General features: G+C 38.7%; 1 protein-coding gene across 1 annotated transcript in view; it reads right to left on the bottom strand.

Moving 5' to 3' along the window:
* CDH8 (cadherin 8, type 2) overlaps positions 1–24,281 on the bottom strand; it is a 349,844-nt gene that overhangs the window by 97,568 nt on the left and 227,995 nt on the right. The gene's annotated exons all lie outside the window — the stretch shown is intronic.

Genomic DNA, 24,281 nt, shown 5'->3' with positions numbered 1-24,281 from the left:
AAGTACACTGCTGAGGGGAGCAGCGGGCGGGTCAGGAGAGGTCTGCCACGCCATGTGGTCACCTCCGGGGCAGGCGGGGATTGAACTCATGCGGAAGCGGCTTTAGCTTCTCAGTGCAGTGCTTTAACCCGCTGCGCCACCAGGGAGGGCCATATACAGCTTTTTAGATACAGATATATACAGCTTTTTTAGATCTAAGCAAGTTGGGAAGCATGCCGATAGTCTATGAAAAGGAGTGTGTAACCGGCTCTGGGTTTGAACCCTTGCTCTACCCTTAATTCATTGTCAGGATAGGGGTATGGTTCCTAAATTATCTGTTAAAGTTTTCTAGAGAAAAATGGAAGAAGAAAATAACAAAGAATTCAGCTAATTATTTTAAGGAATACAAAGTGGTTGATCTACATAATTTTAACACTCTAAAATAATTCTTTTGTTTCTTTCTCTCAGTTTCACAAGAGAGAATCAACATACATACAAATTAAGTTAAAGTCCAGGAATTCTACTCCTTGGTATTTAGCTGAAGACTGCACAGTCACTAATTCAAAGGGAAATATGCAATGCTATGTTCACTGAAGCATTGTTTGTAACAGCCAAGTTTTGGAAACACCCCAAGTGTCCAAGAATAGATAAGTAGATAAAGAAGACATGGCATACATACCCAACTGAACACCACTCAGCTATTAAAAAAAAAAAGATGAAATATCTGATAAGAATCTTGAGTGCTAAGCATCAAAGTTTCCAGAGGTTCTTAAGATTGCAAAGTCCCCATCTCGAAGAGATTGGTAAGTATAACTATCATCCAATGAAGCAAATTCCAAATTGATATAGAAACTTAACAATTCTTTAAAGGAAATACATAGCCTTTGAATCATAAGCCAGTAAAAAATAAAAAGAGGAACTGGACTCACAAACATTGAAGAGGAGGAAGCAGACTGAAAAGACATCTCAACTATAACAGATTGTGTATGGGGGAAAAAAAAATGATCAGAGAGTGGAACCAACCTCCATGAGAGGAGTTCTGTGTCTAAGAGAATTACTCCTTAAAGGAGGTGCTGTATACAAGAGCCAGTGATGTGAACTCAAGAGCTGCTATTTACTATTGACTTCTATCATGTCCTTTTGAATTATGGTTTCTCTTATCTCCATCATGTCACATCATTATATGTCGGGTATATCTTGCCTACTGAGCTCATGGTCTTCCAATGGAGAAGAAATGCACTTTAAGAGTGGATTTAAAGAAAAATGCCTGTATTTAATCTAGATGATGCATTCCAATCTGATTTGAATGTTGTAATGAATGAAAACTCTTGCAGTGTGTTCAGTAAGAAATAAGTAATTTCTAGTCAAAGGTGGTTTAAAACATGGTACAGAAGTATTTTACAATCTTCTCATCAAGTCCCTGTCCCTAAATCTGGACTCTGCCATTGTTAAATCACAGAAATAAAGCTCTGTCAATGTTAGAACTTTCCCAGACATAGGAATCTGAAAGATTTCAAACTCAGTCTATCCTAAAATGGTTGACCTTGGGACACTATGAAGCACAGAGACAAGCCACTCCCTGAAGAAACCTGCATACTGATGAACCAGAAACAAGCACAAATTTCCAGCTATTGCACTGGGCCATGTAGATCTTCCAGCCACAATTAAATCATCCAGCTGGTACTATGTGAATTGGAAATGTGCGATCCTCATTTTGCCTTGCCCAAATTACATTTTTGAGCAAATTAATTGCTCACTATTGTTTTGAACCACTAAGTTTGGGAGTGTTTTGTTATGCAGTAGCAGATATTTGGAAGAGAATTTTAACAATTCCCTTTCTGGATTTGAAATGTTAAAAAAAAATGAAGTAGGATCTTTCTCTCTATTTTTGTTTTAGTAGGTAACACTGACTATTTGAGAGAGCAGTCAACAGTAGAGTAAACATAATTACCTGAGGGAGTGTAAGAAATACCTAGCAAAGCACCTGCTATTTTAATATTAAACAAACATAACCAATTCAAAATCTGGATTAATATTAATTATGAATACTAAAAACAGAAATAACAGTATTTTATTAATAAGCTTTCATTTTAAGGGGAGAAAGGTAGAAAAAAATGAAAATGTAATGTATTTGGTTTTCAAGAAAAGTCTCAGTTTGCAAATTCATAAATTACCCATCGTTCTTTCCCTACATAAAATCAAATTTGTGTGACACACAAATACACCGATAGATTCTCATGACACTAATTTTCATATACTATTTAATGTATAGGTACATGTACATGTGTGTGAGTGATTTAAAATTAACTATGATTCTTTGAAAGAAAGACAAATATCAATATTTCTGATCTGCTTTACATAATATTTGATCATAGAAAGGACGGCATAGGTTTCATGGGAAGAATAGGTACCCATATTGGTATCCTAAGCATTCTTTTAATCCACTCCCACACTAAATCCATAAAGATGTCTTAAAAATAAAGATCATGTGACATTTCCATTATTTTATATATATATATATATGTGAAAGGAAGCACATCATCCTTCATTTTCGTACAATGTATGGTTTCCCTGTGAAACTCTCACCACCAATTCACCTATGCATCATCACTGTAGTCCCTTGGGCTCTTCCCACCAGCATGGGTATTTTGCTCACACACAAAAAAATAAATAAATGTTATAAATGCAGCCTGCCTTAGAATGTGGAAGAGCTCAGGGTTTGATCTTGTAGGAAAAAAAAAAAAAGAAGAAGAAGAAGAAGATTGAGCAGTCTATGGAGAATGAATTTCCAAGCAAACCAAAACCACAATGAGATACCATCTTACACTTGTCAGAAGGGCCTATAGGGAAAAGACCAGAAACCATAAGTGCTGAGGAGAATGTGGAGAAATGGAAATCTCCTATACTGCTGGTGGGAATTCTAACTGGTCCAGCTCTTATGGAAGACAGTATGGAAATACCTCAAAACATTAAAAATGGATCTCCTAGTAGATCCATTAATTCCACCCCTAGGCATCTACTGCCCCCCAAATTCAAATACATTAATTTGAAAGGAAACTTTCACTCCCGTGTTTATTACAGTGCTATTGAATATAGCTAACTTATGGAAACAACCTAAGTACCCCAAAACAGAAGAGTGGATCAAGAAGATGGGTCATATATATACAACGGAATGTTATTCAGGGATCAAAAGGATAGACTCATGCCATTTGCAGCAATGGGTTGTACTAAGTGAAATAAATCAGGAGGACAAAGATAAACACTAGAGAATGTCCCTAATATGTAGACCATTAGTAACTAAACAGGAGTCAGATAAAGATAAGTTTACAAACTTATCCTTGAAAGCTGAATACAGAAAAGTACCAAAGGGGGTGGGGAATATTAGAAGGAAAAGAACAAGGATGAAAGGAAGCACAATGGACTATGGTGGTAGACTGTGGGTAGTGGGTGCACAAGGGTGGTGATACCTGGTGGGGGCATCCAAATATTACCTCAGTTAAAAATAAATTAACAAAATATATTTCCAAAAACTTTTTATTTTAAGTCTTTGATTTAGAATAAATTTTAACATAGGTGTGCTAGTCTTTGGCTACTGGAAAGTGGAAAAGATCTGAATGGACCCCTTAATTGTAAACAATTCCTGAAACCGACTTCTTTTATTGAAGGAGAGAGACAGTAAATTCTGTCTGAATATCAGGATCACTTGGGAAGCACCAGGATCTACAATGTTTCAGTGCTATGCTATAATAAAGAATATAATGGTAGGATGAAGGCACTAGCAAGAATTCCTGTTGCTTCTATTCTGTATAACCCACTTACATAATATTGTTTAAATGACAAAATTATAAAACTGGAGCGGACTAGTGATTGCCAGGAATCAGGACTAGAGAGTAGAGTTTGGGAGGGCCATGGATGCAGATATATAACATGCAATATTCTTGTGCTGGGTTATGAAATTGGTGTACATCTTGACAGTGGTGCTGTATATATGAATACTGCTTAAAACTAACATACACGTGCACACACACACACACAAAGTACAAGTAAAACTAGAGATACCAGAATGCACTAGGTAGGTTGTATTGATATAAATATTCTGGCTATGATATTGACTTATGGATTTGCAAGATGTTACCATTAAAATAAACCTTACAGTGGGTGTAAAAGAATCCCTCTTTTTTTTCCTCTTACAATTGCATGCAAACATATGATTACTTAAAGTAAAAAGTTTAGTTTAAATAAAATACAACTTTTATCACGTATCTAAGATTGAAAAGCCAAATATCATTCTTATAAGTTTTTACAGACATTTTAAAGAAGGGGAGGCATGGGCCTCTATTGGTGGTTTTCAGGTTGTAGCCCACACTGAGGTATGAAGATCACTGGAAATTTGTTCAAAATGTATATTTCCAATCAAACCTAGGGAATCAAAAACTGTCAGGTAAAATAATCTCTGCTTCAAAAAACTCATTATGATGGTTTGTGATAGGTCAATCTTTGAGAAACACTCACTTATGATTTTGTTTTGTGATCACAATTCAACATACGGGGACTTTACTACCCAAAGTCCAGTAATTCCACACCACTGGGAAGCTTAGAGAGAAGTAGACCCTGTACTTCAGACTTACTCAAATGTGCATTTTTTCAAGATGGCCAGGTATTGTCAAAGTCACATGAAAACTAGAGAAGCAGTGTTTGCTCAACAACTAGCACATGCATTTTATCAAAATGCATCCCACTTCTCATGAACATTGGGACACACACCCCAGCTACGGTGGGATGTTAAACAAGTTGCCCTAGATCACACATCTCATGAATTGCCCAGCTGGAGTTGAGCTTGCACAGGACAGAAAAAGACAAGGGAAAATCCTTCCAGTCTGCATCCCTTCAGAATCTGTGTTTACAAGTGCTGTGCTCAATTGTCCAGTCTCTCTTTATCTATCAGGTCAACACCTGTAGACCAGTTCTGGTCTCCAAGCATTTGCCACAGGGAATGTCGGGAACTGCATACACATATGTGCCAGAGTGGGGACAGATGTCATTGTTCACTCGGGCTGCTCTGAGCATATTACTATCTGAGCACTAAGCTCCTAACCGGAACTGAGACCACCCCTGGCTTCTGGAATACACAGTGTCTGCTTGTCCTCCTCTACCCTGGCACCCCACTGACCCTTCCCTGAGCATCGGGCACAGACTCCAGGTTGTCAAAATGGACATCAGCTATAGAATAATATTGGTGGGAGCTAGAGCTGAAAGGGAAACCTCTTGACTGTCCCTGACTGGATTTTCTGCATATTTATCTTCTAAACTTCAATTTAGTGGAAGTGTACAGGCAGAACCAAGTGTTATCTGAATGCACAACTGACAGCGTAAAAAATCATTTACCATTTTTATGTCTGAGTTTAACTTCAAGAAAATAGCAAAATTCACAATGAGTAGATGGTTAGGGGATTCAGGAGGAGGGATAGTTGTTTTTAATTCTTTGGCTGAATAAGTAGGGAGCATAGCTAGAATATACTTCAAAACCATTAGAGAAGAGATTAGAATGCCATGTGTGTCACAGAATAGTCAGAGGAGAAGTAATAAATAAATAAGGTTATATCTGTAACAGCAAAGGAAATGGCAAATGAAGCAAGGTAGACTTTCATTCATAATAGCTGAAATAGCAGCTACGATCACTGAAAATCATGTTCTAGTTTCTCTTAGCCTACGGAGAGATAATGATAAATAATTTGGGGTGAGCAATACATTGCAAGCAAATGAATTAACCCCTCTAATAAAATGGTCAATTTCAAGGTTCCAAGCAAGGAATTAGGTTCTGAAGAGGGAGATTCTCTCCTTTAGCTCATACTACATTCTTACCATATCAACAATATCATTCATATTCACAGAGAAGCAAGCTAAAGATGAGAAAAATCGTGGAACTTTCCCATAGTCAGAGTACAATCATGTGAACCAGAGAGTGTTCAAACACAAAGCTATCTACCCTCAAGTCCTTTCTTTTGGTGACAAACACAGAACATTGAAAGGAAGTAAATGGAGAACACTGAGAAAGGAATGGGTGTTCTTTTTATTTATTTATTTATTTAGTAAAAGGTTATTTGTTTATTTATTTGTTTATTTCTGTGTAGAAGAACTGGGGTACAGGCCAGAGGTGCACTAGGGTAAGAGAATTCGCCAGAGACAGTGGGGGGCAGAACAGATGGATCTACTTGAATACACTGCTGAGGGGAGAGGCAGGCAAGATGGGAGAGGTCTGCTGTGCCATGTGGGTCACCTCCCTAGTGGGGATTGAACTCAGGCCATCGTGGTGATAGCACTGAGACTTAGCACCTAAGCCACTAGGGAGGCACCATGAACAGGTTTTAAGCTCAAATCAAAGACTGTCACCCAAACTCCAATACTTTTCCTCCTTTTCTCCCACAGATGGCTCTCAATGTGCTCAGTTTCTCTTTGGAAAAGCAAAACTAATTACTACTATCTACGTGAATTGCTAACCACTCACATCCAATTACTGACGCAGCATAATAACCATTAGACATGTCCATAAACGTGTCAGATTAATGTTGCTGTACATTTCATTTTGTCTCAACGTTTGAGTACACCAGAGATTCTCTGTCCTCCCCGTCCGTGATCTCAAAAGCTTCTAGAGGAAAAGTAGAGGAAACTGATACATTTTCCAATAAATAAAAAGGGCAACATGAAGAAGGCAAAGAGGCTGACAAACATAAATCACTTCTCAGTTCTCCAATACTTATATTAATATAGAGAGACAATTCTTTTCCTCTTCGCCTCAGGATATAATAGAAATATAGATATAGCTTTGTAAATGTGTATATATGTATGTGCATGACTGTGTACACACACACACATGCACACACAAATGCTTGATTATTATAAAACTTGAAGAAATAATTTCCATTTGAATTAATTAGCTAATATTTATCATCATCTCAAAGCAACACTGTAACTATACAATCATGGAATCATGGACTAGTTAAGAAAAAGTTTTTATTGCTGTCTTAGGAAAATGATTTTCCATCTCATTTTATCTTGCTTTCTACACTTGAAAAATGGGTCTAATAATCCTTGCCCTTTACAAACCTCAGAGAAATGCTGCAAGGATTAATGAAATGTGTGTAAAGAGCTGTAAGCTGGATAAATTAAGAAATCATTGCTGTTATTTTCTTGTATTCTTCAAATAAAATTTCCAGTAGCATTAGGACCCTTCCAACCTTGGAGAATAAGGCAGATAGGAGAATGTAGTAATAATGCCATTTATAAATAGGTTGTTCTTGGGTAAATCAAAGGCTTAAATCAAATGTCTAATGCACAAATAGATCTGAGAAGGTAAACAATTTTTCTAAAAACAGAAAAGAATGAAGACATCTGAGAAATAAAAATAAGTGGGGGGATCCTTAATTGTTTTAATGATGAAATTTTGTTTTTATTTTATTTTTTATCTGTTGTATTTTAATTTTGCATCTCTCTTCATTTTCATACGATGTATGCTTTATCATATCTTGGAGAAGCCCCATGAAGTTCCCTCCACCCATTCACCCCTGCACCATCACCAAAGTCCCTTCTGCTCTTCCCACCCATCTTGATCAGTTCCTCCTCCCCCGAGAAGAATGATCTTCAAATCTTGCAGGCTGATACTTTAGCTTGGCCTCCAACTGTCAGATGAGACAACTGCCATCATGGAGTCCCATGATTCCAAAGATTTAATAAATGGACAATTAGCACTTAATTCTCTGGAATTCATCAAAATTAGCTGAGATACTCATCCAGCCTTTCCCTCACATCTGTTGCTTGGTTGCATAGGAGTAAAATGTCTATTGATTTAATTTTTCATTTTTGCTTCCAGATGTTTTGGCATCAACTAGTTAGCACATACAATTGTGTAAAAATGCACTCCGATTAATACAAGACATTTCTACTGTTTTCTGCCTTCTAGAATTTATAATTAAAGTAAGTTTATCGTCTTAAAATATGAAACAGGATTTGAAATTCACATCTAACTTGATCTAGTATTTTCACAATGGGTCTTCTACATTTATAAACTAGTATTTTCTTTGAGAAATTCAAGGCCAATTTTTTTTTGTGAGGAGAAAGAGATAGAAAAGAGAGACTCTACATCTGGGAGACATTAGAATACATCTGGATATTTGTTAGGAGTCCATGTGATATTGTCTAGTATATATTATTTTGGTATAGAAAGACTGACTTGGTAGACATTTTATTTTCACAAAGGACATTCCCTTGACCTTGAGGAAATCACCTCACTTCTGCATGTCTGTTTTAAAAAATCAGGACAATGTCACCTGCTACTTCATAGTCTCATCTTGTAGTACATGTGAGAAAAATGTGCTAAAAAATGTCGTCATTTATCTGTGTAAATTACTTATGTTTTCAAGAGATGCTTCAGGAAAAAATTGTCCAGCCACCTTTAAATACAGAACCAACCCTTTGAGGCTCCACGGTCAACTCTATGGCTGCAGCTGAGTGCTCTGGAGAAGACAAGCTGCAGAAAGATGAGAGAGTGAGCACTGTAGAGGGCAAGCCAGCAGGGATCGGTCTTTCTGTGTCCTTGTTCATGCATATCCTCAATTCAATCTCTTCTGGCCAGCTAACATACTTCAAGGTGTTTACCGAGATGATTTGTGCATGATTTGATTATGCAATACTATTCATACAGCTCCTACATAAGATAACTACTCCACAATCTTGATGGCAATAGGGGCCTCCCTGGTGACTGAGGGGTTAAGTCTCAGCTTTGATCACCACTGCAGCCTGAGTTCCATCCCCAGGCAGGGAGCAAAGCCATATAAAGTGCAGCAGACCTCTCCTGACCCGCCTGCCGCTCCCCTCAGCAGTGTATTTCAGTGCATCTGCCTGTTCTGCTTCTCACTCTGTCTCTGGTGAGTCCTCTCTCCCCACCCCCATACCTTAGACCTACACCCCAGTTCTTCTCTTCAAAAAAAAGAAAAAAAGAAAAAAATTAAAAACTGATGACAATATACAGGGGGACCAACAGATGCTATTATTGCTACCATTGTGCCACTTGTATTACTAGCATCGATCTGGCATATATCTGTTCTTGCAAAGTGAATATTAGCAAAGCACATTCTAATTATGAATTCATGGAAAGCCTTAGGGTTGCAGAATGACTTGGCACTATCTCACTGAATCATCTTGAGGAAACAACATAAGCTTTCTGATGTTTGGGTATATAACCTAAAATGCAGGATAATGGCCTGTTTTCATGTAGTTATATTGAGGTTTCAATGTAGTAGGAATAAAGAATCCATTTGCTAAGTATATAATTAAAATGTAAGGATTTCCCATTACTAGCAGAAATGAGACTGGAGGCCAATGTTATCTTTATCCAGCAAGGGCCTCAATTTTGTGACTAAATCTTTCAAAATAGCATTCACCTTGCTAGGTTTACTGAGATTTAGGGTTTTGTCCTCAGCTTTGCAGGAACAGAAACTCTAGTCTGTCAGCACATTCCTGAAGTGAATGTCACTTCAGCACAGACAAGTATTAGCCAAGCTCTCAAAAGGCACTTGCTTAACAAGAAAGTTAATGTGTTAATTTATGATGAAAAATAAAAAAGTCTGACAAAGGCCCCACAGTGTGGGATGGGCTAACGATGAGGTTCTGGTGTCAGACAAGTGTAGGTTCCAAGCCTGGTTCCACGAAGTGCTAGTTGTGAAGCTCTTGAAGCTGAGAGACAAAATAATTACCAGATTTTCTTACTTGTACAGAGTAAATGCTATTTCCTAACCACATAGCAAAGTTCGGTAAAGTACATGGGTGAACTACTCAATTGCTCGTGTCAGACACTGAGGAAAGTAGTTCAAGAAGTGATTCACTGATTATCTTATCAGTATTATTGTATGGGTCAGCAAATTTATTACAGCCTCTTCTCAAATTAAATAATAAGGGCCTCCCTGGTGGCACAAGAGGCTAAATCTCAGCACAACAAAGCTGTCCACTAGTAGCCACTGCATCAGGAGTTAAATCCCTGGCCAGGGAGCTGACCCACATGGTGCAGCAGACCTCTCCTGTCTCTCCACTGCTCCCCTCAGTAGTATATTTCAGTTGATCTGTCCGATTCACTCTGGTGAATCCCCTCATCCTCTGAACCACTGGCCTATATCCCTGTTCTTGTATGCATAAATAAATAAAATAGATCTTAAAATTTTTAAATCAAATAATGACAAGAAGGTGACATGAAAAACATGGGGTGAAGACAATGGGAATTAGGTGTGTAATTTAAATCCTGGTGGCCTTATGCTCTGATAAAATGCCTGTTTCCAGAGGTGAGTCCCTGGAAGACCAGGGTTTCAGGTGAGGCACTTAGACCAGGGTATCTCTCTCTGCAGAATCTGGATGCATGCCCAACTTGTATCTCTGAGACTCTCAATTTCCTATTTCCAGCTCATATGCCTCTTCAAAAGAGTAATACCAGGAATTGAGCAGTAGGCAAGTTTTGATGCGGCCTGACACAATTTTGTCTTGAGAAGGCCACCTTATCTGATGAGATGCTAGAAAGATAAATGATGATGTCAACTTATATCCATTGTGATTACTTTCATTTTTGCTCTGTTCTTACAGTAGCTGGAATTTGTTGAGGTTTTACTATATACTTTATACCAATATCTTACTAAAGATTTTATATGCATTAATTCTTATACTATCCAACCTATGTTTTAGAGGTGATAAGTTATTTATTATGCTATCCAAATCAAGCTAATTAATTCAATCTAATTGAATAAATAAATATGCTCTAAGGAGACAGTTCTTAAGCAATTTTTTCTGAGGGCCTCTTTTTATGCTTAACAGTTTTTGAAAAACAACAAGCAAAAGAAGCTTTTACTTATAAAAACTTTTGCTACTCAATCACACCTATATCAATACAAATCCACAGCTAAATTAAAGAAAAAAAAAGACAATACACAAGAATGCACCCCATTAGCCACTGAGAATTTTATCAACATATGTCACAGAACCTCTGGAAAACTCTGTCCTCAATTATAAAAGCCTAAGGGATAAAGGCAAAAAGTGTCTTAATATTATCATAAACATATTTTGACCTCTAAGCCCCTAAAAGTGTTTAAAAGACCACACTTTTGAATATACTGTCATAGAAGATAAAAGACTTTTTGCTGACCCCAATCCTTCCCCATCTTTCAATCATTCTATTATGTATTTAAGACTAGACACTATGTTAGGTATATAACTATGTAGAAAAATAGCATTATCTACACCTTACAATTGCTGCCACTGAAGCTAAGAAAGGACGAGAACATTGCCTTACATTGCATAATTTATAGGTGCTGTAGTCAGTTTGCAATCTCTGATCTTTCTTTCCCAAACCTATGCTTTTCATTATCATGCTACAAAGATCTATCAACCAGAGATTAATGAGAACTTAGTAACTGTCTCATCTCAACCACATATTAAAGGAAACTCAAGTCCAGAGTTAAAATTACGACAGGCCTCACAACTGAACCTATACACCCTCAATGGACTTATCATGCTTAATTCTTTGCCTCTTAAAAACAGACCAAGGGACAGATAAAGTCAAAGTCAAGTTTGAAAGCCAGCCATAGGACTGAAACTTTGTGGGTGTGGGGGTTTAGTGGACAAGCACAAAGTGGTTAGTGGGCAGGGAGCACACGGAGTGGGGATGCTTTGGGGGGTGGGTGTCTTAGTGGTAGCTCCCTATATTTCCAAAATGCAAACAACCATGGAAACCTACGTTCCACCCATAAAAGCATTTTTTTTTTAATTTACAAGAGTAGATACTCCTATTATTGATGTGGCAAAAAGAAGGTAGTGTGCAGTAAAAGGAAGACCAGAATATTCATGTGAAGGTGACCGTGAACTACATTTCATGGCACTATTATACCAAATAAAATAAACATACTACCCGATCTTATACTATTTATTATAGCTTCATCCTGGGTAGACAATAAGCAATTGGATTCCAGATTTTTCCCCCTCTATATGTATGGTCCCTAGCACAAGGCCTGGTAACATGTGCTAACTAGTTAACGACACATTTGAAATTTTGTACAAAGACTACTAGTTTTCAAAAGCTGTTTGCCTTGTGTAGCCATCTGCCACACTTGCTGAATAGCACAGTGGAATAGAAAGTGTTCAGGCTTTGATAGCGAACTGGGTGGATTCAAGCCTCATGTTATTAGATCTGTGTGTGACCTTAGATAGGTTTGCTGACTTCTGAATCTTGGTTCACACGCTTGTGAGGTAATGCACATGTCATGAGGAGAGACTCAAGAGTTAGTGACCAGCCTGCTTCCTGAAATTAGGCACCATCTGAAAGTCTGCTTTATTAAATCTTTTCTTAAATAAACAAATGGGGGTTTCTATGATATTTTCTTATTTGATCTCCTTAATCGAGACACCTACATGCCTCCTCCGGCGCCACTCCATTCTGTGGCCATCATGACAAAGAGTTAGTAGAGTTCCCTCTGCTCTTTTCAAATCCAAGCAGCTTCCCTACACTGTGATTCTTTTGTTGGTCAATGAACAGTGAACTTCTCTTGGCTTTCTGTAGCCAGAAGGTATACCTGGGGTATCATTTATATTTTCCTGTTTGTCGCCTACTTATTCCTGAAATACAACAGAAAGGTCCACCTGGAAATCAAATGTGTCTGCACAGAAGGCTGCCATAGCTATGATTGAAACAGTCAAAATCAACAATTCTCTCCTTCACAAAATTCCTGAAACATCTTAGGAGCATTCATACTATGCCTTTTGCCTGCAATATGCTTGCTTTCTTCACTTGTCACAGTGAAACATGGATGGAGCTTGACAGTGAAGGGCATTCCAGAAGCCATGATAGTCAACTCATTTTTTCCTCATATGCGTGAGGTGGAGGCTTTCTGTCTTTGTCCAACAACTGCTTGCAGTATAGCCAATCTCTCCTCCAAGAATAGAATCCCCACCTCCAGGACAGAAACTAGGTCTCTAGCAACCTTTAACCACCATGTTGAGTGCAGGTGAGCAGAAATGTGCTGAACTCATGCATGCTTTGTGTGTTCATCTGACAACAATTTGGTACATTCAGAGACTAGCTTGTAAGATACTAAACCTCTTTCAGGTGGGTTCTATGAGGGACAAGAGCAATCACTCATAAAACAAGATAAATAAAGATATCTAATCCACCATGTTCATTGTTCACTAATTTTTCCTATTATGAGGCCATTTGTAGAACAGCTAACTGCTTTTTAAAATTCATGTCCAACCAATCCCTTCTGACATAATTCAGATATTTTTAGATTTATTTTAGGTATCAGTTTCTTTGAGAAGTCACCAAACACATCAGTTTCTGTCTTAGATGCTTTTTATATCTCTTCTTAAATAAACAAGTGTGGGTTTCTATGGTATTTTCTGTGGTGCTCGGTCTTTGTTTCTTTGTAACTGCTACATAATTATATTGGAAATGTGAAAAACAGTTCAGCAGGAAATCAAATGCTGGCTCAGTATGGGTATTTTTATACCCAGAGATACTCAAATATGAACCAGCAAAGAGATTTGGATACTATGACTAATACACAATCTAATGACAAGGTGTATTTAAAAGCCAGAAAAAAAACAGTTAACGAAAGCTATGACAGAAAATGTTCTAAAAGGTCAGTGTTTCTTAAACATCAAGCTGAAAGAAAACACGGCACCTGGAAAAAGAGGTCATTAGGTTTCGATCATTATTTTCAGATATAGACAGATATAGAAGAGTTATAGTATATATATATATATATATATACACACATACATATTATATAAAATATGTTATAATAAAATAGTATACTCACTCACCCTATTCAGTGACCAGTGGGATGGACACCTATGATAACATCCCATCATGCCTGAAACTCTTTGGTCAAGAACTAGTTGAAGGATACTGTGGACCCTTAAACTTTGTAAGTGATGGGTCATCTTTTCTGAAATCTGTCTTGTTAACATGAACGAGGGCAGGACAGAGGCTAAAGGTATAGCATTTGGGTTGAAGAATCAGACAAGCCAGGATCAAATCCAAACAGCCACCTCAACTCGGTGTGCTTGAACTTTGCTATCTTTGCTTTATTAACTGAGAGAATTAATGGCATCAACTTGCAGAGCTGTTGTGAGAATTAAACATGATAAAGGGCAGAGAAAGGGCTAGAATACTGCCCAGCATAAAGTAAACAGCCGTTTTCTAATTGTATCATTATTTTTATCCCTCCTTGCCAAGGTTTGCAATCTGCAGCAGTATTTGCTTCTCCTCTTTGCTCATTAGTTTTAACCAGATGCCAATTTCTGTTCATTCAAATCCCCTATCAGACGTGGCTAGTTTTGCTCTGAATTAGGGAAGACAGCAGAGGCTCCTGGGTGTGGTCCCTGGGCCAGCAGCCTCAGCCTCACCTGGGAACTCGTTAGAAATACAAATTCATGGCCCAGAAATCTGTTTTAACAAGTCTTCCAGCTGATTCTGATGCACTGGAAAGTTTAGCAACACTGGAATGTGATCATAGTAGCCCTTCTCTGTTCTCCTCATTTTGGACTCTCCATCCCACCCATAATCTATTCTGTGCCTAAGCTAAGCTCTTCTTCTTTTGATCAAGATATATGCATATCTATTTTCGAAATGCATCTCTAACAAAACCCTACTTTCTATTACTTTATGGTCCTGATGAAAATATATATCCTACAGAGAATCTTTGTGGAGAATACGCTCTCTCCCACCCAATGAAATAATATCACACTACTCCTAATGATTTATTATTTTATGTTAGGCTAGAATTTCAAATACCATGTCTTAGGGGAAAACCTCTTTATCTTTGACATCTATGTTCCACTTAGGTCTCAAAGAGGAAGGGTCCTATTTTGTTCAAAGTACTCAATTGCTAACATACAATAGGTGTGCATGGAATATGTGCAGAAAGAACTGAACCCTATCTGCTCTGGGTATTTGTTCATTTATGATATTTTTTTAAAAGATTGACTTATGGGCCCTCCATGGTGGTGCAGCATGCTAAAGCACAGCACTGAGAAGCTAAAGCCTCTTCAGCATGAGTTCGATCCCCACCCTGGAGTTGACCCACATGGCACGGCAGACCTTTCCTGGCCCACCCACTGCTCCCCTCAGCAGTGTACTTCGTAGGTCTGCCTACTCTGCTCCTCACTCTATCTCTGGTGAATCCTCTCACCGCCCCTGCACCTCTGGCCTGTACTCCAGTTTTGTATGCATAAGTAAATAAATCTTTGGAAAAAAAAAAAAAAAGACTGACTTATGCATACAGAACTGGTCTGTAGGCCAGGTGCAGGGGTGAGAGGATCCACCAGAGACAGAGTTGGGAGCAAAACAGACAGGTCCATTGAATCCACTGCTGAGGGGAGCACTGGGTGGGTCAGGAGAGGTCTGCTGCATCATGTGGGTTGGCTCCTAGGCCAAGGGTCGAACTCATGCTGCAGTGGCTGCAGCTAGCTTCCAAGTGCTGCGCTTTAACCCATTGCGCCACCAGAAAGGGCCCCATTTATGAAATTTTAGACACGTGCTAATGTGAGAAGGTGAACAGATCATGTTTTGATGGGACTTGCTCTGTGAATTCTGTGAGGGGGCCCTTCACACTGCAGAGTGTGTTTCCTTGGCATTTTTCAATGGATTTCAGTGACACAGAAATAAAACTGTCGACTAGTGCTCATCACCACACCTGACCTCTAACTGCTGCTAGTTGTGAAGCCATTCATTTCTTTGTTCTTAGTTGACTAGGTTTTCTGTTTGGATAGAATTAGCAGCCATAAAGGAGTAGCAATGAACACATCCTCGTGACAAACAGCCTAACCTTTGACTTCGGGTGATAGAGGAGGCGGATCTTTGCCTTCAGGAGCCTCCAGGGACAGAAAATTCTTAATAGTATAAGGGAGAGTGCACAGTTACCAACACCCTGCCCGCCATCTCCCCACAAATGGGCAAAAGCAAGTTATCTAGTTTAAGGCCCACCATCTGGCTCAAGGGCCTCCTGACCGTCAAAGCCAGGTGGATGGTGGGGGGTACAGATGGCATCGGTGTGTATTTTTAGTTCTCGTTTCTAAGCCTTGGATTAGAGATTCCTGTAATCAAAAAACAGGCTGCATTTTCATTCTTTAGGCTTTGCTGCTTTGTAACCTGCCTCCACTTGTTCAATACAGATCAGATTAAATGATAAACGGCCTTGTTGGGTAATGAAGTGTGGGCTCGCATTATTCAGGGTTTGCCTCAAGGCTCTCAGAAAAGAAGAGAAATAAAGATTCTTAGATCAGAAGCCTGGCTCCTTGGGGAGAGAGCAAGGGAGAGGACTAAGTCTCCTCTCCCTCCTACCTTCCTGGTCTCTGACTTGCAAGATTGGTGAATACTCTATGGGAATCCCTTCCTGAAAGTTCAGTCACTGCCCCACAATTTTCATACAAGGAGAGAGTAGTTGTTCCTGCCCTTTATGCCATCGCTTCAGTCACTCAGGAAAAAATTATTTTAAAAAGCCAGAAAGCCATAGTGCACATGGGGTTGTCTGCCTGAGACGTTTAACAAAGAGCTGTTTGGGTATACTCAAGCAAACTCCTTCGCACCGTTCCATTAATAGGGGTGTTTGGAGTCAGCTCTCATCAGGGTGCTTTCCAGTGATATCAGTTCATTATTTTCATTATTTATTCATTCATTTAGCAATATTTATTGGGACCGCTTAGCACTGTGTGAGGCTCCTAAGGGAAAAAAAAAAAAGTGATCGTAATAAAGAAACAATGAAATGTAGCAGGAGAACAAGGATTTTATCTATTTCTGGCCTTAGAAATGCATTTGTCAGAGGGCATCCCTGATGGTATAGGGGCTAAAGTCTCAATGCTCACATGCCCAGTCATGGCAGTATGAGCTCGATACCTGGCCAGGGAGCTGATCCATATGGCGTGGCAGACCTCTCCTGACCTGCCTGCTGCTCCCCTCAGCAGTGTATTTCAATAGATCTGCCTGTTCTGCTCCTTTCTCTGTCTCTAATGAATCCTCTCAACCCTCTGCAACTCTGGCCTGTACCCCAGCTCTTGTATGCATAAATAAATGAATCTTATTTATTTATTTATAAGACTGTCCTGTCAGATATATATCATTGTATAAAATTATACTGCCCAAATGATATCAGTATGATACCTCCTGGACAAGCACACAGATTCTGATCATCAGAATGAAGTAGGTGGTTCTGCTGTTCACAAGAAAGGCCACTTTGGGGTTATGGCCTCTTTAATTGTATAATAATGATAAAAGTAATGTTTACAATTAATGTTATACTAATAATAGCATTATCATTATCACCCAAAGCTGACTCTGTTAGGCAAGAAATTAGCACTTAAATATATTTATATATTTTTTCACATACCTCTAAACTTGTACTAATTCTCCTTCTTTCTACAGAGAGGAAAAATGAGTCAAAGAGAGATATTAAGTAACTTATCATTGGACCAAGTGAAGCCAAGTCAAAAAGGGACCATTAGTCATAGTGACATCCTAAAAGAGTTCGTAGTTAAAATCTGTATCTTCAGTCTTAATCTACATAACTCCCCCCACCCAATCCCATGTAGACAGGAATAGAAGTTGGGCAAAAAGGAGAGGAGAGGTTTGAGAGAATATGGCAGAACGGTTGGAGAACAAAGAGGAAATAAAGGAGAAATATTTATGTAATATTGATAGCATATACAAATAATCGGAGTGCTTTTACAGGAAGTGGGCTCTATAGTGGTAAAGTCACTTTGACATGAGCTACCCAAGGAATGACAGTCACCTGAGGTTTGTCTCAAGCATCTCCTTGAACTTGGAAGGACTCTGATTCCAATTCTTTCCTATGGAGAATTGCATTTTGGATGTTTCCAAGAGGAACCTATAGCCTTCTTTCATTTTGTTATATTTCATTTTCCACGTCCCTTCAGTATACTCCTTATTGCTAGGGATATTGATCACCACGTTATAACATCTGTATGCTTGTCTGAGGTAGGAAGACCCCAGCACATATTTTGATCATCATACTGCTACAGCCTCTCTGACATCTGCGAGCTCCTCAATCACTCCTCCCCCTCAATTTCACTATGAATCTTGGGTTCTCATCAATCTTTCCCCTCTTTTGGTGACGATTCTCTGGGCAATGGTTTCTTGCCTTCTGCTTTTATTCAATTCTATACAAGGAAATGATACCGATCTTAATGAGACTTTAGTCCTGACTGCACCATTTACCAATAGGGAGAGACGTTACATATTTTGAGCAGCATCTTGATATAAAATCTGAAGTCAATCAGACTCTCCAAGAACGTGCCTACTTCATTGTGAGGGCCTTTCCCTGGCCATTGGCCCATACACCGAGCTTGAACCAAGGACAAGAACATGCACGTCATCAGAACAATGAAGAAAGAGCAACTAACAGGAACATACAACAAACTGATATCAGTTTTGTTGTTCTTGGGACAACATATAACAGATAACATAAACCAAATGAATCATTTCAAATTAAAACCAAAGTCTAGGGTCAAGGATGTAAGGACAAGAAATCACATACAACTTAGTAGTTACAGATAGATATTTGACTTAAGAGGTAGAGTACTATAGTACTTAATTCTCACTGCACCCAAGATTTTAAGGAACAATGATGATTCCCATTTCACAGATGAGAAAAGTGAGAGCAAGAGAAAGGAAATAATTTGTCCAAGGTTATGTACCCAAGAAGGGGTCAACTCCATTCAACTCCAGAAGCCAAGATCTCTCCAAACAATGAACTGTCCATAAAGATTTCTTTTTTTCCTAAATGCCCTGGGTTGTATCAAGCAATTATTCTGGCAACTGGGCCCAATGCCAGGAAGAAGCATTCCTTAAGTGCTATGAAACGAGTGCTTTCCCTAGGAGATTTAACCATCATTAGTGAAAAGCTTCATTTGCAATATTGTATGCAGCCCACTGTAGTGGGCCAGAGCAATGCATTACCACTAACTCAAAGAGATTAATTTAATGGGCAATTATATGCTTTCCTGCTTTAAAATACTTTCAGGTAACCAATCATAGTGTGCTTTCTATAAATGCTCAGAGCCTGCTCCCAGGTACCCAGTGTCAGCGGGCTTCCCCACTTTCCACCTCACATGGCCAATCTCTCTGGGAAGGACACTAAAACTGGCATTCAGCCCCAGCACACGCTATTTTAAGCATATTGATTCCCTCACTGTCCCTAATAGTTTTTATCTCTCCCGCAGCTATTCTTATTATGTTGCTTACCACATTTCTCAACCTCCAGGGAGCCTGTGGATCATCTGAGATGCCTTAGTTCAACACCCAGCCCCCTGGACTGTCACCCCACCTCAAGAGGAACACATAAATAAAAAGACAAAAACAAAAAGCCAAATCACACCTCATTTTTCTTTGTTGTCTTTTATAATATGATGAAATTGTAATGTACAATGGTTTGGGCAGTGGAGAGAGGCTGGGAAGAACTTGTAAGAAATGGATTTCTGAGCTCTTGACTGCAGGTTTGTTCTTCTGCCATCTTCTTGGGAGAAGAACAGAACTCTGTTTAAGTCATCCCCCAGGTGATTCAGATCAACTGGGTCACTTACTGTCTCTTTGATCATCCATGAAAAACATTGTTCTATAAAATATATACTGTGGTGTTTTCAGCTTCCTGATGGCTAAACTGGGAACAGAATTCCAGGATGAACAGTTCCAAAGCCCTGCCTTGTCCATTAGGCAATATTCCTACTCAAAGTTAAAAGCATTCCAGCAGAAGGGCCTTATCTTCTCTGCTCCCCTACACCCCTGTTCCTGAGCCAGCCTCGTCTTGCATAGAGCTACTTCAACCACTTGCTTTGGAAATAATGTGGCAGTGTCAGAAATTCCCTCGAAGCAGGAGAATGGTCTTCTGTGAATAAGAACATGCCATCTGTGACTGGATTAAAGAGATGTGGTACATATGCACAATAGAATATTACTCAGCAATCAAAAAGCTAAACATACAGCTTTTAGAGCAACATGGATGGAGCTGGAAGGGGTCATGCTTAGTGAAATAAGCCAGAAAGAAAAGGAAACATATCAGATGGTTTCACTCATAGCAGGAGTATAAAGGACCAGGGGAGAAAATAATAATAATAATAGAGAACAACTATATGCCAGAGACATTTTGTGGGGGTGGAGTGGGATCAAAAATGGTGGTGGGGGGGAATGCACTGGACTATGGTGATGGCACATGGGTGATTTGGTGATGGCAAGCCCCCAGGGATTACAACTGAGATGGAAAATGGCACAAAATAATGTAAAAAATAAACTATTATATTATAAAATAAAAACATGCCACCTGTAATTGAAGGACTGGGGTACCAACCCTACCATCCCATCCCCCCAACTTTGCTGTCTATAACATCTTGGGCAAGTCGGTCAGTCTGTGCTTCAGTTTCCTTGTCAGAAAAGTGCATATAATATTAGTACTTACTTTCTTAGAGTGTTGCAAGTATGAAATGTTTTGTAGGCATTACAGGACAGTTTTCATTATTTTCTGTAAGTAGCTAAATTTACTTTAAGTCTTCAGCACCACAGTAAGCAGTTTCATACACTGGCTCTCCTGGTGGCCCAACGGGTTAGGATGTAGCTCAGCAAGCTAGCTGCAGCAGCCTCAGTGTGAGTTTGATCTCTGGTCCCGGAAGTGACCCACATGGCACAGCTGCTCCCCTCAGCAGTGTGCTTCATCGATCTGCCTGTTCTGCTCCCCACTCTGTCTCTGGTGAAGCCTCTCAGCACCCCTGTACCTTTGGCTTGTACCCCAGTTCTGTATGCAATAAATAAATAAATCTGAAAAAAAAAAAACAACTTTATGCACTATTTTTTGAGCGAGTGAATAGGATGGTACAACCGAATAAGGTACTTAACAGATGCACTATACCAGTCTAATCTCATTAGCACACGGGCATCTGACAGCCAGTTCCTGTAATGAGATGGGCTCAGGGTTTGTGATGGAAGTTAGATCCATCACCACTGAAATGCCTGGATAAAACACACAGAGGAGCCTCTCAGACTTGGTTAAGTGAGTCTGACACAAGAGGATAAAGGGCGACATCTCCATTCTCATTAAGAGATAACAGATGGACTTTGCTAAAATCCATTTTTAACTTAATTTCATTTGTTTAAATATTTTGTCTGATGAGATAAGGTCCTGAGAATAATTCTAAATTGTTCTCCCTGGAATGAATATTTCTTTATCTTTATTAGGACCTACCCCTATGGGGCTCTGTTGTCCTGGGTAGTTTTAATTATTCATCTCATCCAAATACAATAAATCTCCCTTTAATATTTTCTGCCTAGACAAGGTCTGTGGTGTTAGAAGATAAATGTTATGTGATGGGCAGCTGAATACAACCAACTTAAAACAAATTTCTAAGTATTGTCATTGTAATTTCAAATTTTCTTAAATTTTCTGGGCTCTTCTATTTCCTTTCATGATTTAGAAAAAGATGGCTTAATTGTACGAAGTTTCTCGATTTATGCCACCTCAGCTTATATTTTACAGCTGAGAATTTGTTTCCTTTCAGACTTGCTTGTTCTAAGAAAATTATGTGAAAGGATTTTTTAAAATCAGATTTATATCTAAGTTTACAGTTTCCCATCTCTTGAGATTTTCACCTCTTGATTTGAGCTTGCTTCATGGCCAGAATCTGTGAATGTTGTTTGTTTAGTTTTCAAACTTAGTTAATAAAGAAAGTAATTTTGTTTCAACAAGGTAATATAAGATTGGGTTATATATTTTAAATTCTATAAAATTCATGGACAAGCTGAAGGTCACCAGATAGGCAGAAACATTCTGTATTTATTCTTTTCTATGGTGCTAACTATAACCCTATACCTGGAACATAGTTGAGTGATTTTTCTGATACCATGAGGAAGTTGTTATTTGATCATGAAGCAGGTGTCTTAAGATATATTTCAGGATCGATCCACAAGCAGAAGTTCCACTTGCAAGAATCACAGATGAGCAGGGGAGACAATACTCACATACATCATATAAAGATGTATCTTTATATTGTTTGTAATTTAATTATATTCTACTTAGAAAATAATATTAATAACCCTACCACTTTAGAAAAAACTCTGCTGTGTTTCCAGAGACTCAACTTTTCATATTTGTTAGGAAACAGTTTTAATGTAATCCAATTTTCATGGAATGAGATCAATGTAGGTTTTTTTTTCAGACTCTCAATATATTTGCTCTTCTTACTCTGTCTCTGTCTCAGCAGATCCAGCTCACCTTCTCCCTTCTGGTGCTTCCAGAAGCCACAGAAGGAAAAAAAACTTATGGAAGACGTTGTTTTGTGCCAGTTTTTCCAGTGTTCTATCCCCAGTAAGGGGAGAATAGGGTTTGGCAAGTAGTAATAAAGAAATAATGACTGAATGAACATACAAACAAATGTCCTCTCTCACTAAGTTCTGTAGAAGTGTCCCGTAGAGTTATCAACTCATTATCCTGGGGTATTTGCCTCCCTTGTTCATCCATGATTCTTGCAAGTGGAACTTCTGTTTGTGGATTGATCCTGAAATGTGTCTTAGACACCTGCTTCATGTTCTCGCTTCCTGTTACCTCAGAGAATGGCATGCGTGGAGCCTTAATCTTTAGACCTCTCTGATGAATATTTAAGTGATGACATCTGTCTTATAAAAAGTGTCATGGTGCCAACTAATAGTCATGTTCTCGTCAATTTATGAGAAAATTTATTTTAAAAATAATTACTCTCAGCCCTCCCTGGTGGTGCAGCGGGTTAAAGCACAGCACTAAGAAGCTTAAGCCACTTCCGCATGAGTTTGATTCCCGCCTGCCCCGAGGAGATCCTCTCCTGACCCACCCACTGCTCCCCTCAGCAGTGTACTTCATCGATCTGCCTGTTCTGCTCCCTGTTCTGTCTCTGGTGAATCCTCTCACCCTCCGCATCTCTGGCCTGTACCCCAGTTCTATATGAATAAATAAATAAATCTTAAAAAAAATTACTCTCTACATCCTTTGAAGAATGCTATGATGCTGTATGCTTTAATATAGCCATAAAACAATCTAAATAAATTTATGTTTTTCTCAGAGGCAAAGGTGATAATGCAGCTTCAACATGGTAAATGATAAACATTTCATATCTGTTCTTCTCTAGATTGTGTTAACATTTCTGATAAACCAGAGCCGCCAAATGGTATATTTTGTTTGCTTTATGCCTTAATGTTACAAGGGGAACCTCTTTCAGAAGAACACACTAGGGAAGAAAAGGATAGCCAAAGCCAAGGAAAAGATCAGTTTTCAAGGTGCTTGCTCTCTTCAGAATCCTTCATTTGATCAGGCTGAAACCATATAATAATTTAATTTCATGTTCTTTGTCTATACTCATGTTGCTCTAAGAAACAGACCTTCTTCATTCTTGAAGCTGTATTCTTGAGCAGTTAAACAAAAATATTTCTGAAGAGACCATTTTTCTCACATCTCAGAACAAAGAAAAGCCACACCCCTCCTGAAGGCGTGGCTTATCGTGTCATATAAAACAATGAACCTCAGAGATGTTTCTCCATGTACACATTAGCTGAGAAAATAGCTGATTTTTGAGAGAGCAGAGCAGACTTGAGGCCCCAGGTCCCACAGTTATCAGCTACACACTCTACTGTCTATATGTCCATGAACCTTTCTTCATGTTGACTTTTATTTCCTAATTAGGATTCTCTTTACTCTGATTATCCTGACAATCTACTGCCCCTGTTGAATTTGAGTAACTATGAAGGGCTCCTTTATGGAAGGGCATTCAGACAATAGTCAAATGTCAGCTGCTGGGAAAGAAAGTGCATAGCATGCACATGTTGCATGCTTTCTTATGCTAAGATATTGGAGGGCAGAGTGCAAGTTCTCAAAGATGGTAGTGCTCTAAATTTCAACATACAGTTATTTTTTAGAGAGCCAACAGTGCTGTCATTAAGCACAACCAAAGAAACAATGCTCATTAAAATTTGGCAAAAACAACTAACTAACATGGTATTTTAACAGCCTTGGAATCTCCCCTATGATAAAATGTTGCATATATACATGCCATTTTTGAAAAATGTTATAGCAAAGTCACAATTTTAAAGTCTATAATTATTATATGAAATACATTAAACAAACCAAAAAATCATATATAATCTCATCTCTCCAAAATCATAAGTATTAATAGTGTGACATTTCCTTATGTATTTTCTGCATATATATGAATTCCCATAGTTTATAAAGATATGAGTAATAGTTTCT

Source organism: Condylura cristata, unplaced genomic scaffold (genome assembly GCF_000260355.1).
Source record: "Condylura cristata isolate star-nosed mole 26May11 unplaced genomic scaffold, ConCri1.0 scaffold00028, whole genome shotgun sequence".
Classification (NCBI taxonomy): domain Eukaryota; kingdom Metazoa; phylum Chordata; class Mammalia; order Eulipotyphla; family Talpidae; genus Condylura; species Condylura cristata.
Note: the sequence above shows the minus strand (reverse complement) of the source record. Positions and strands in the feature narration are given on the sequence as shown.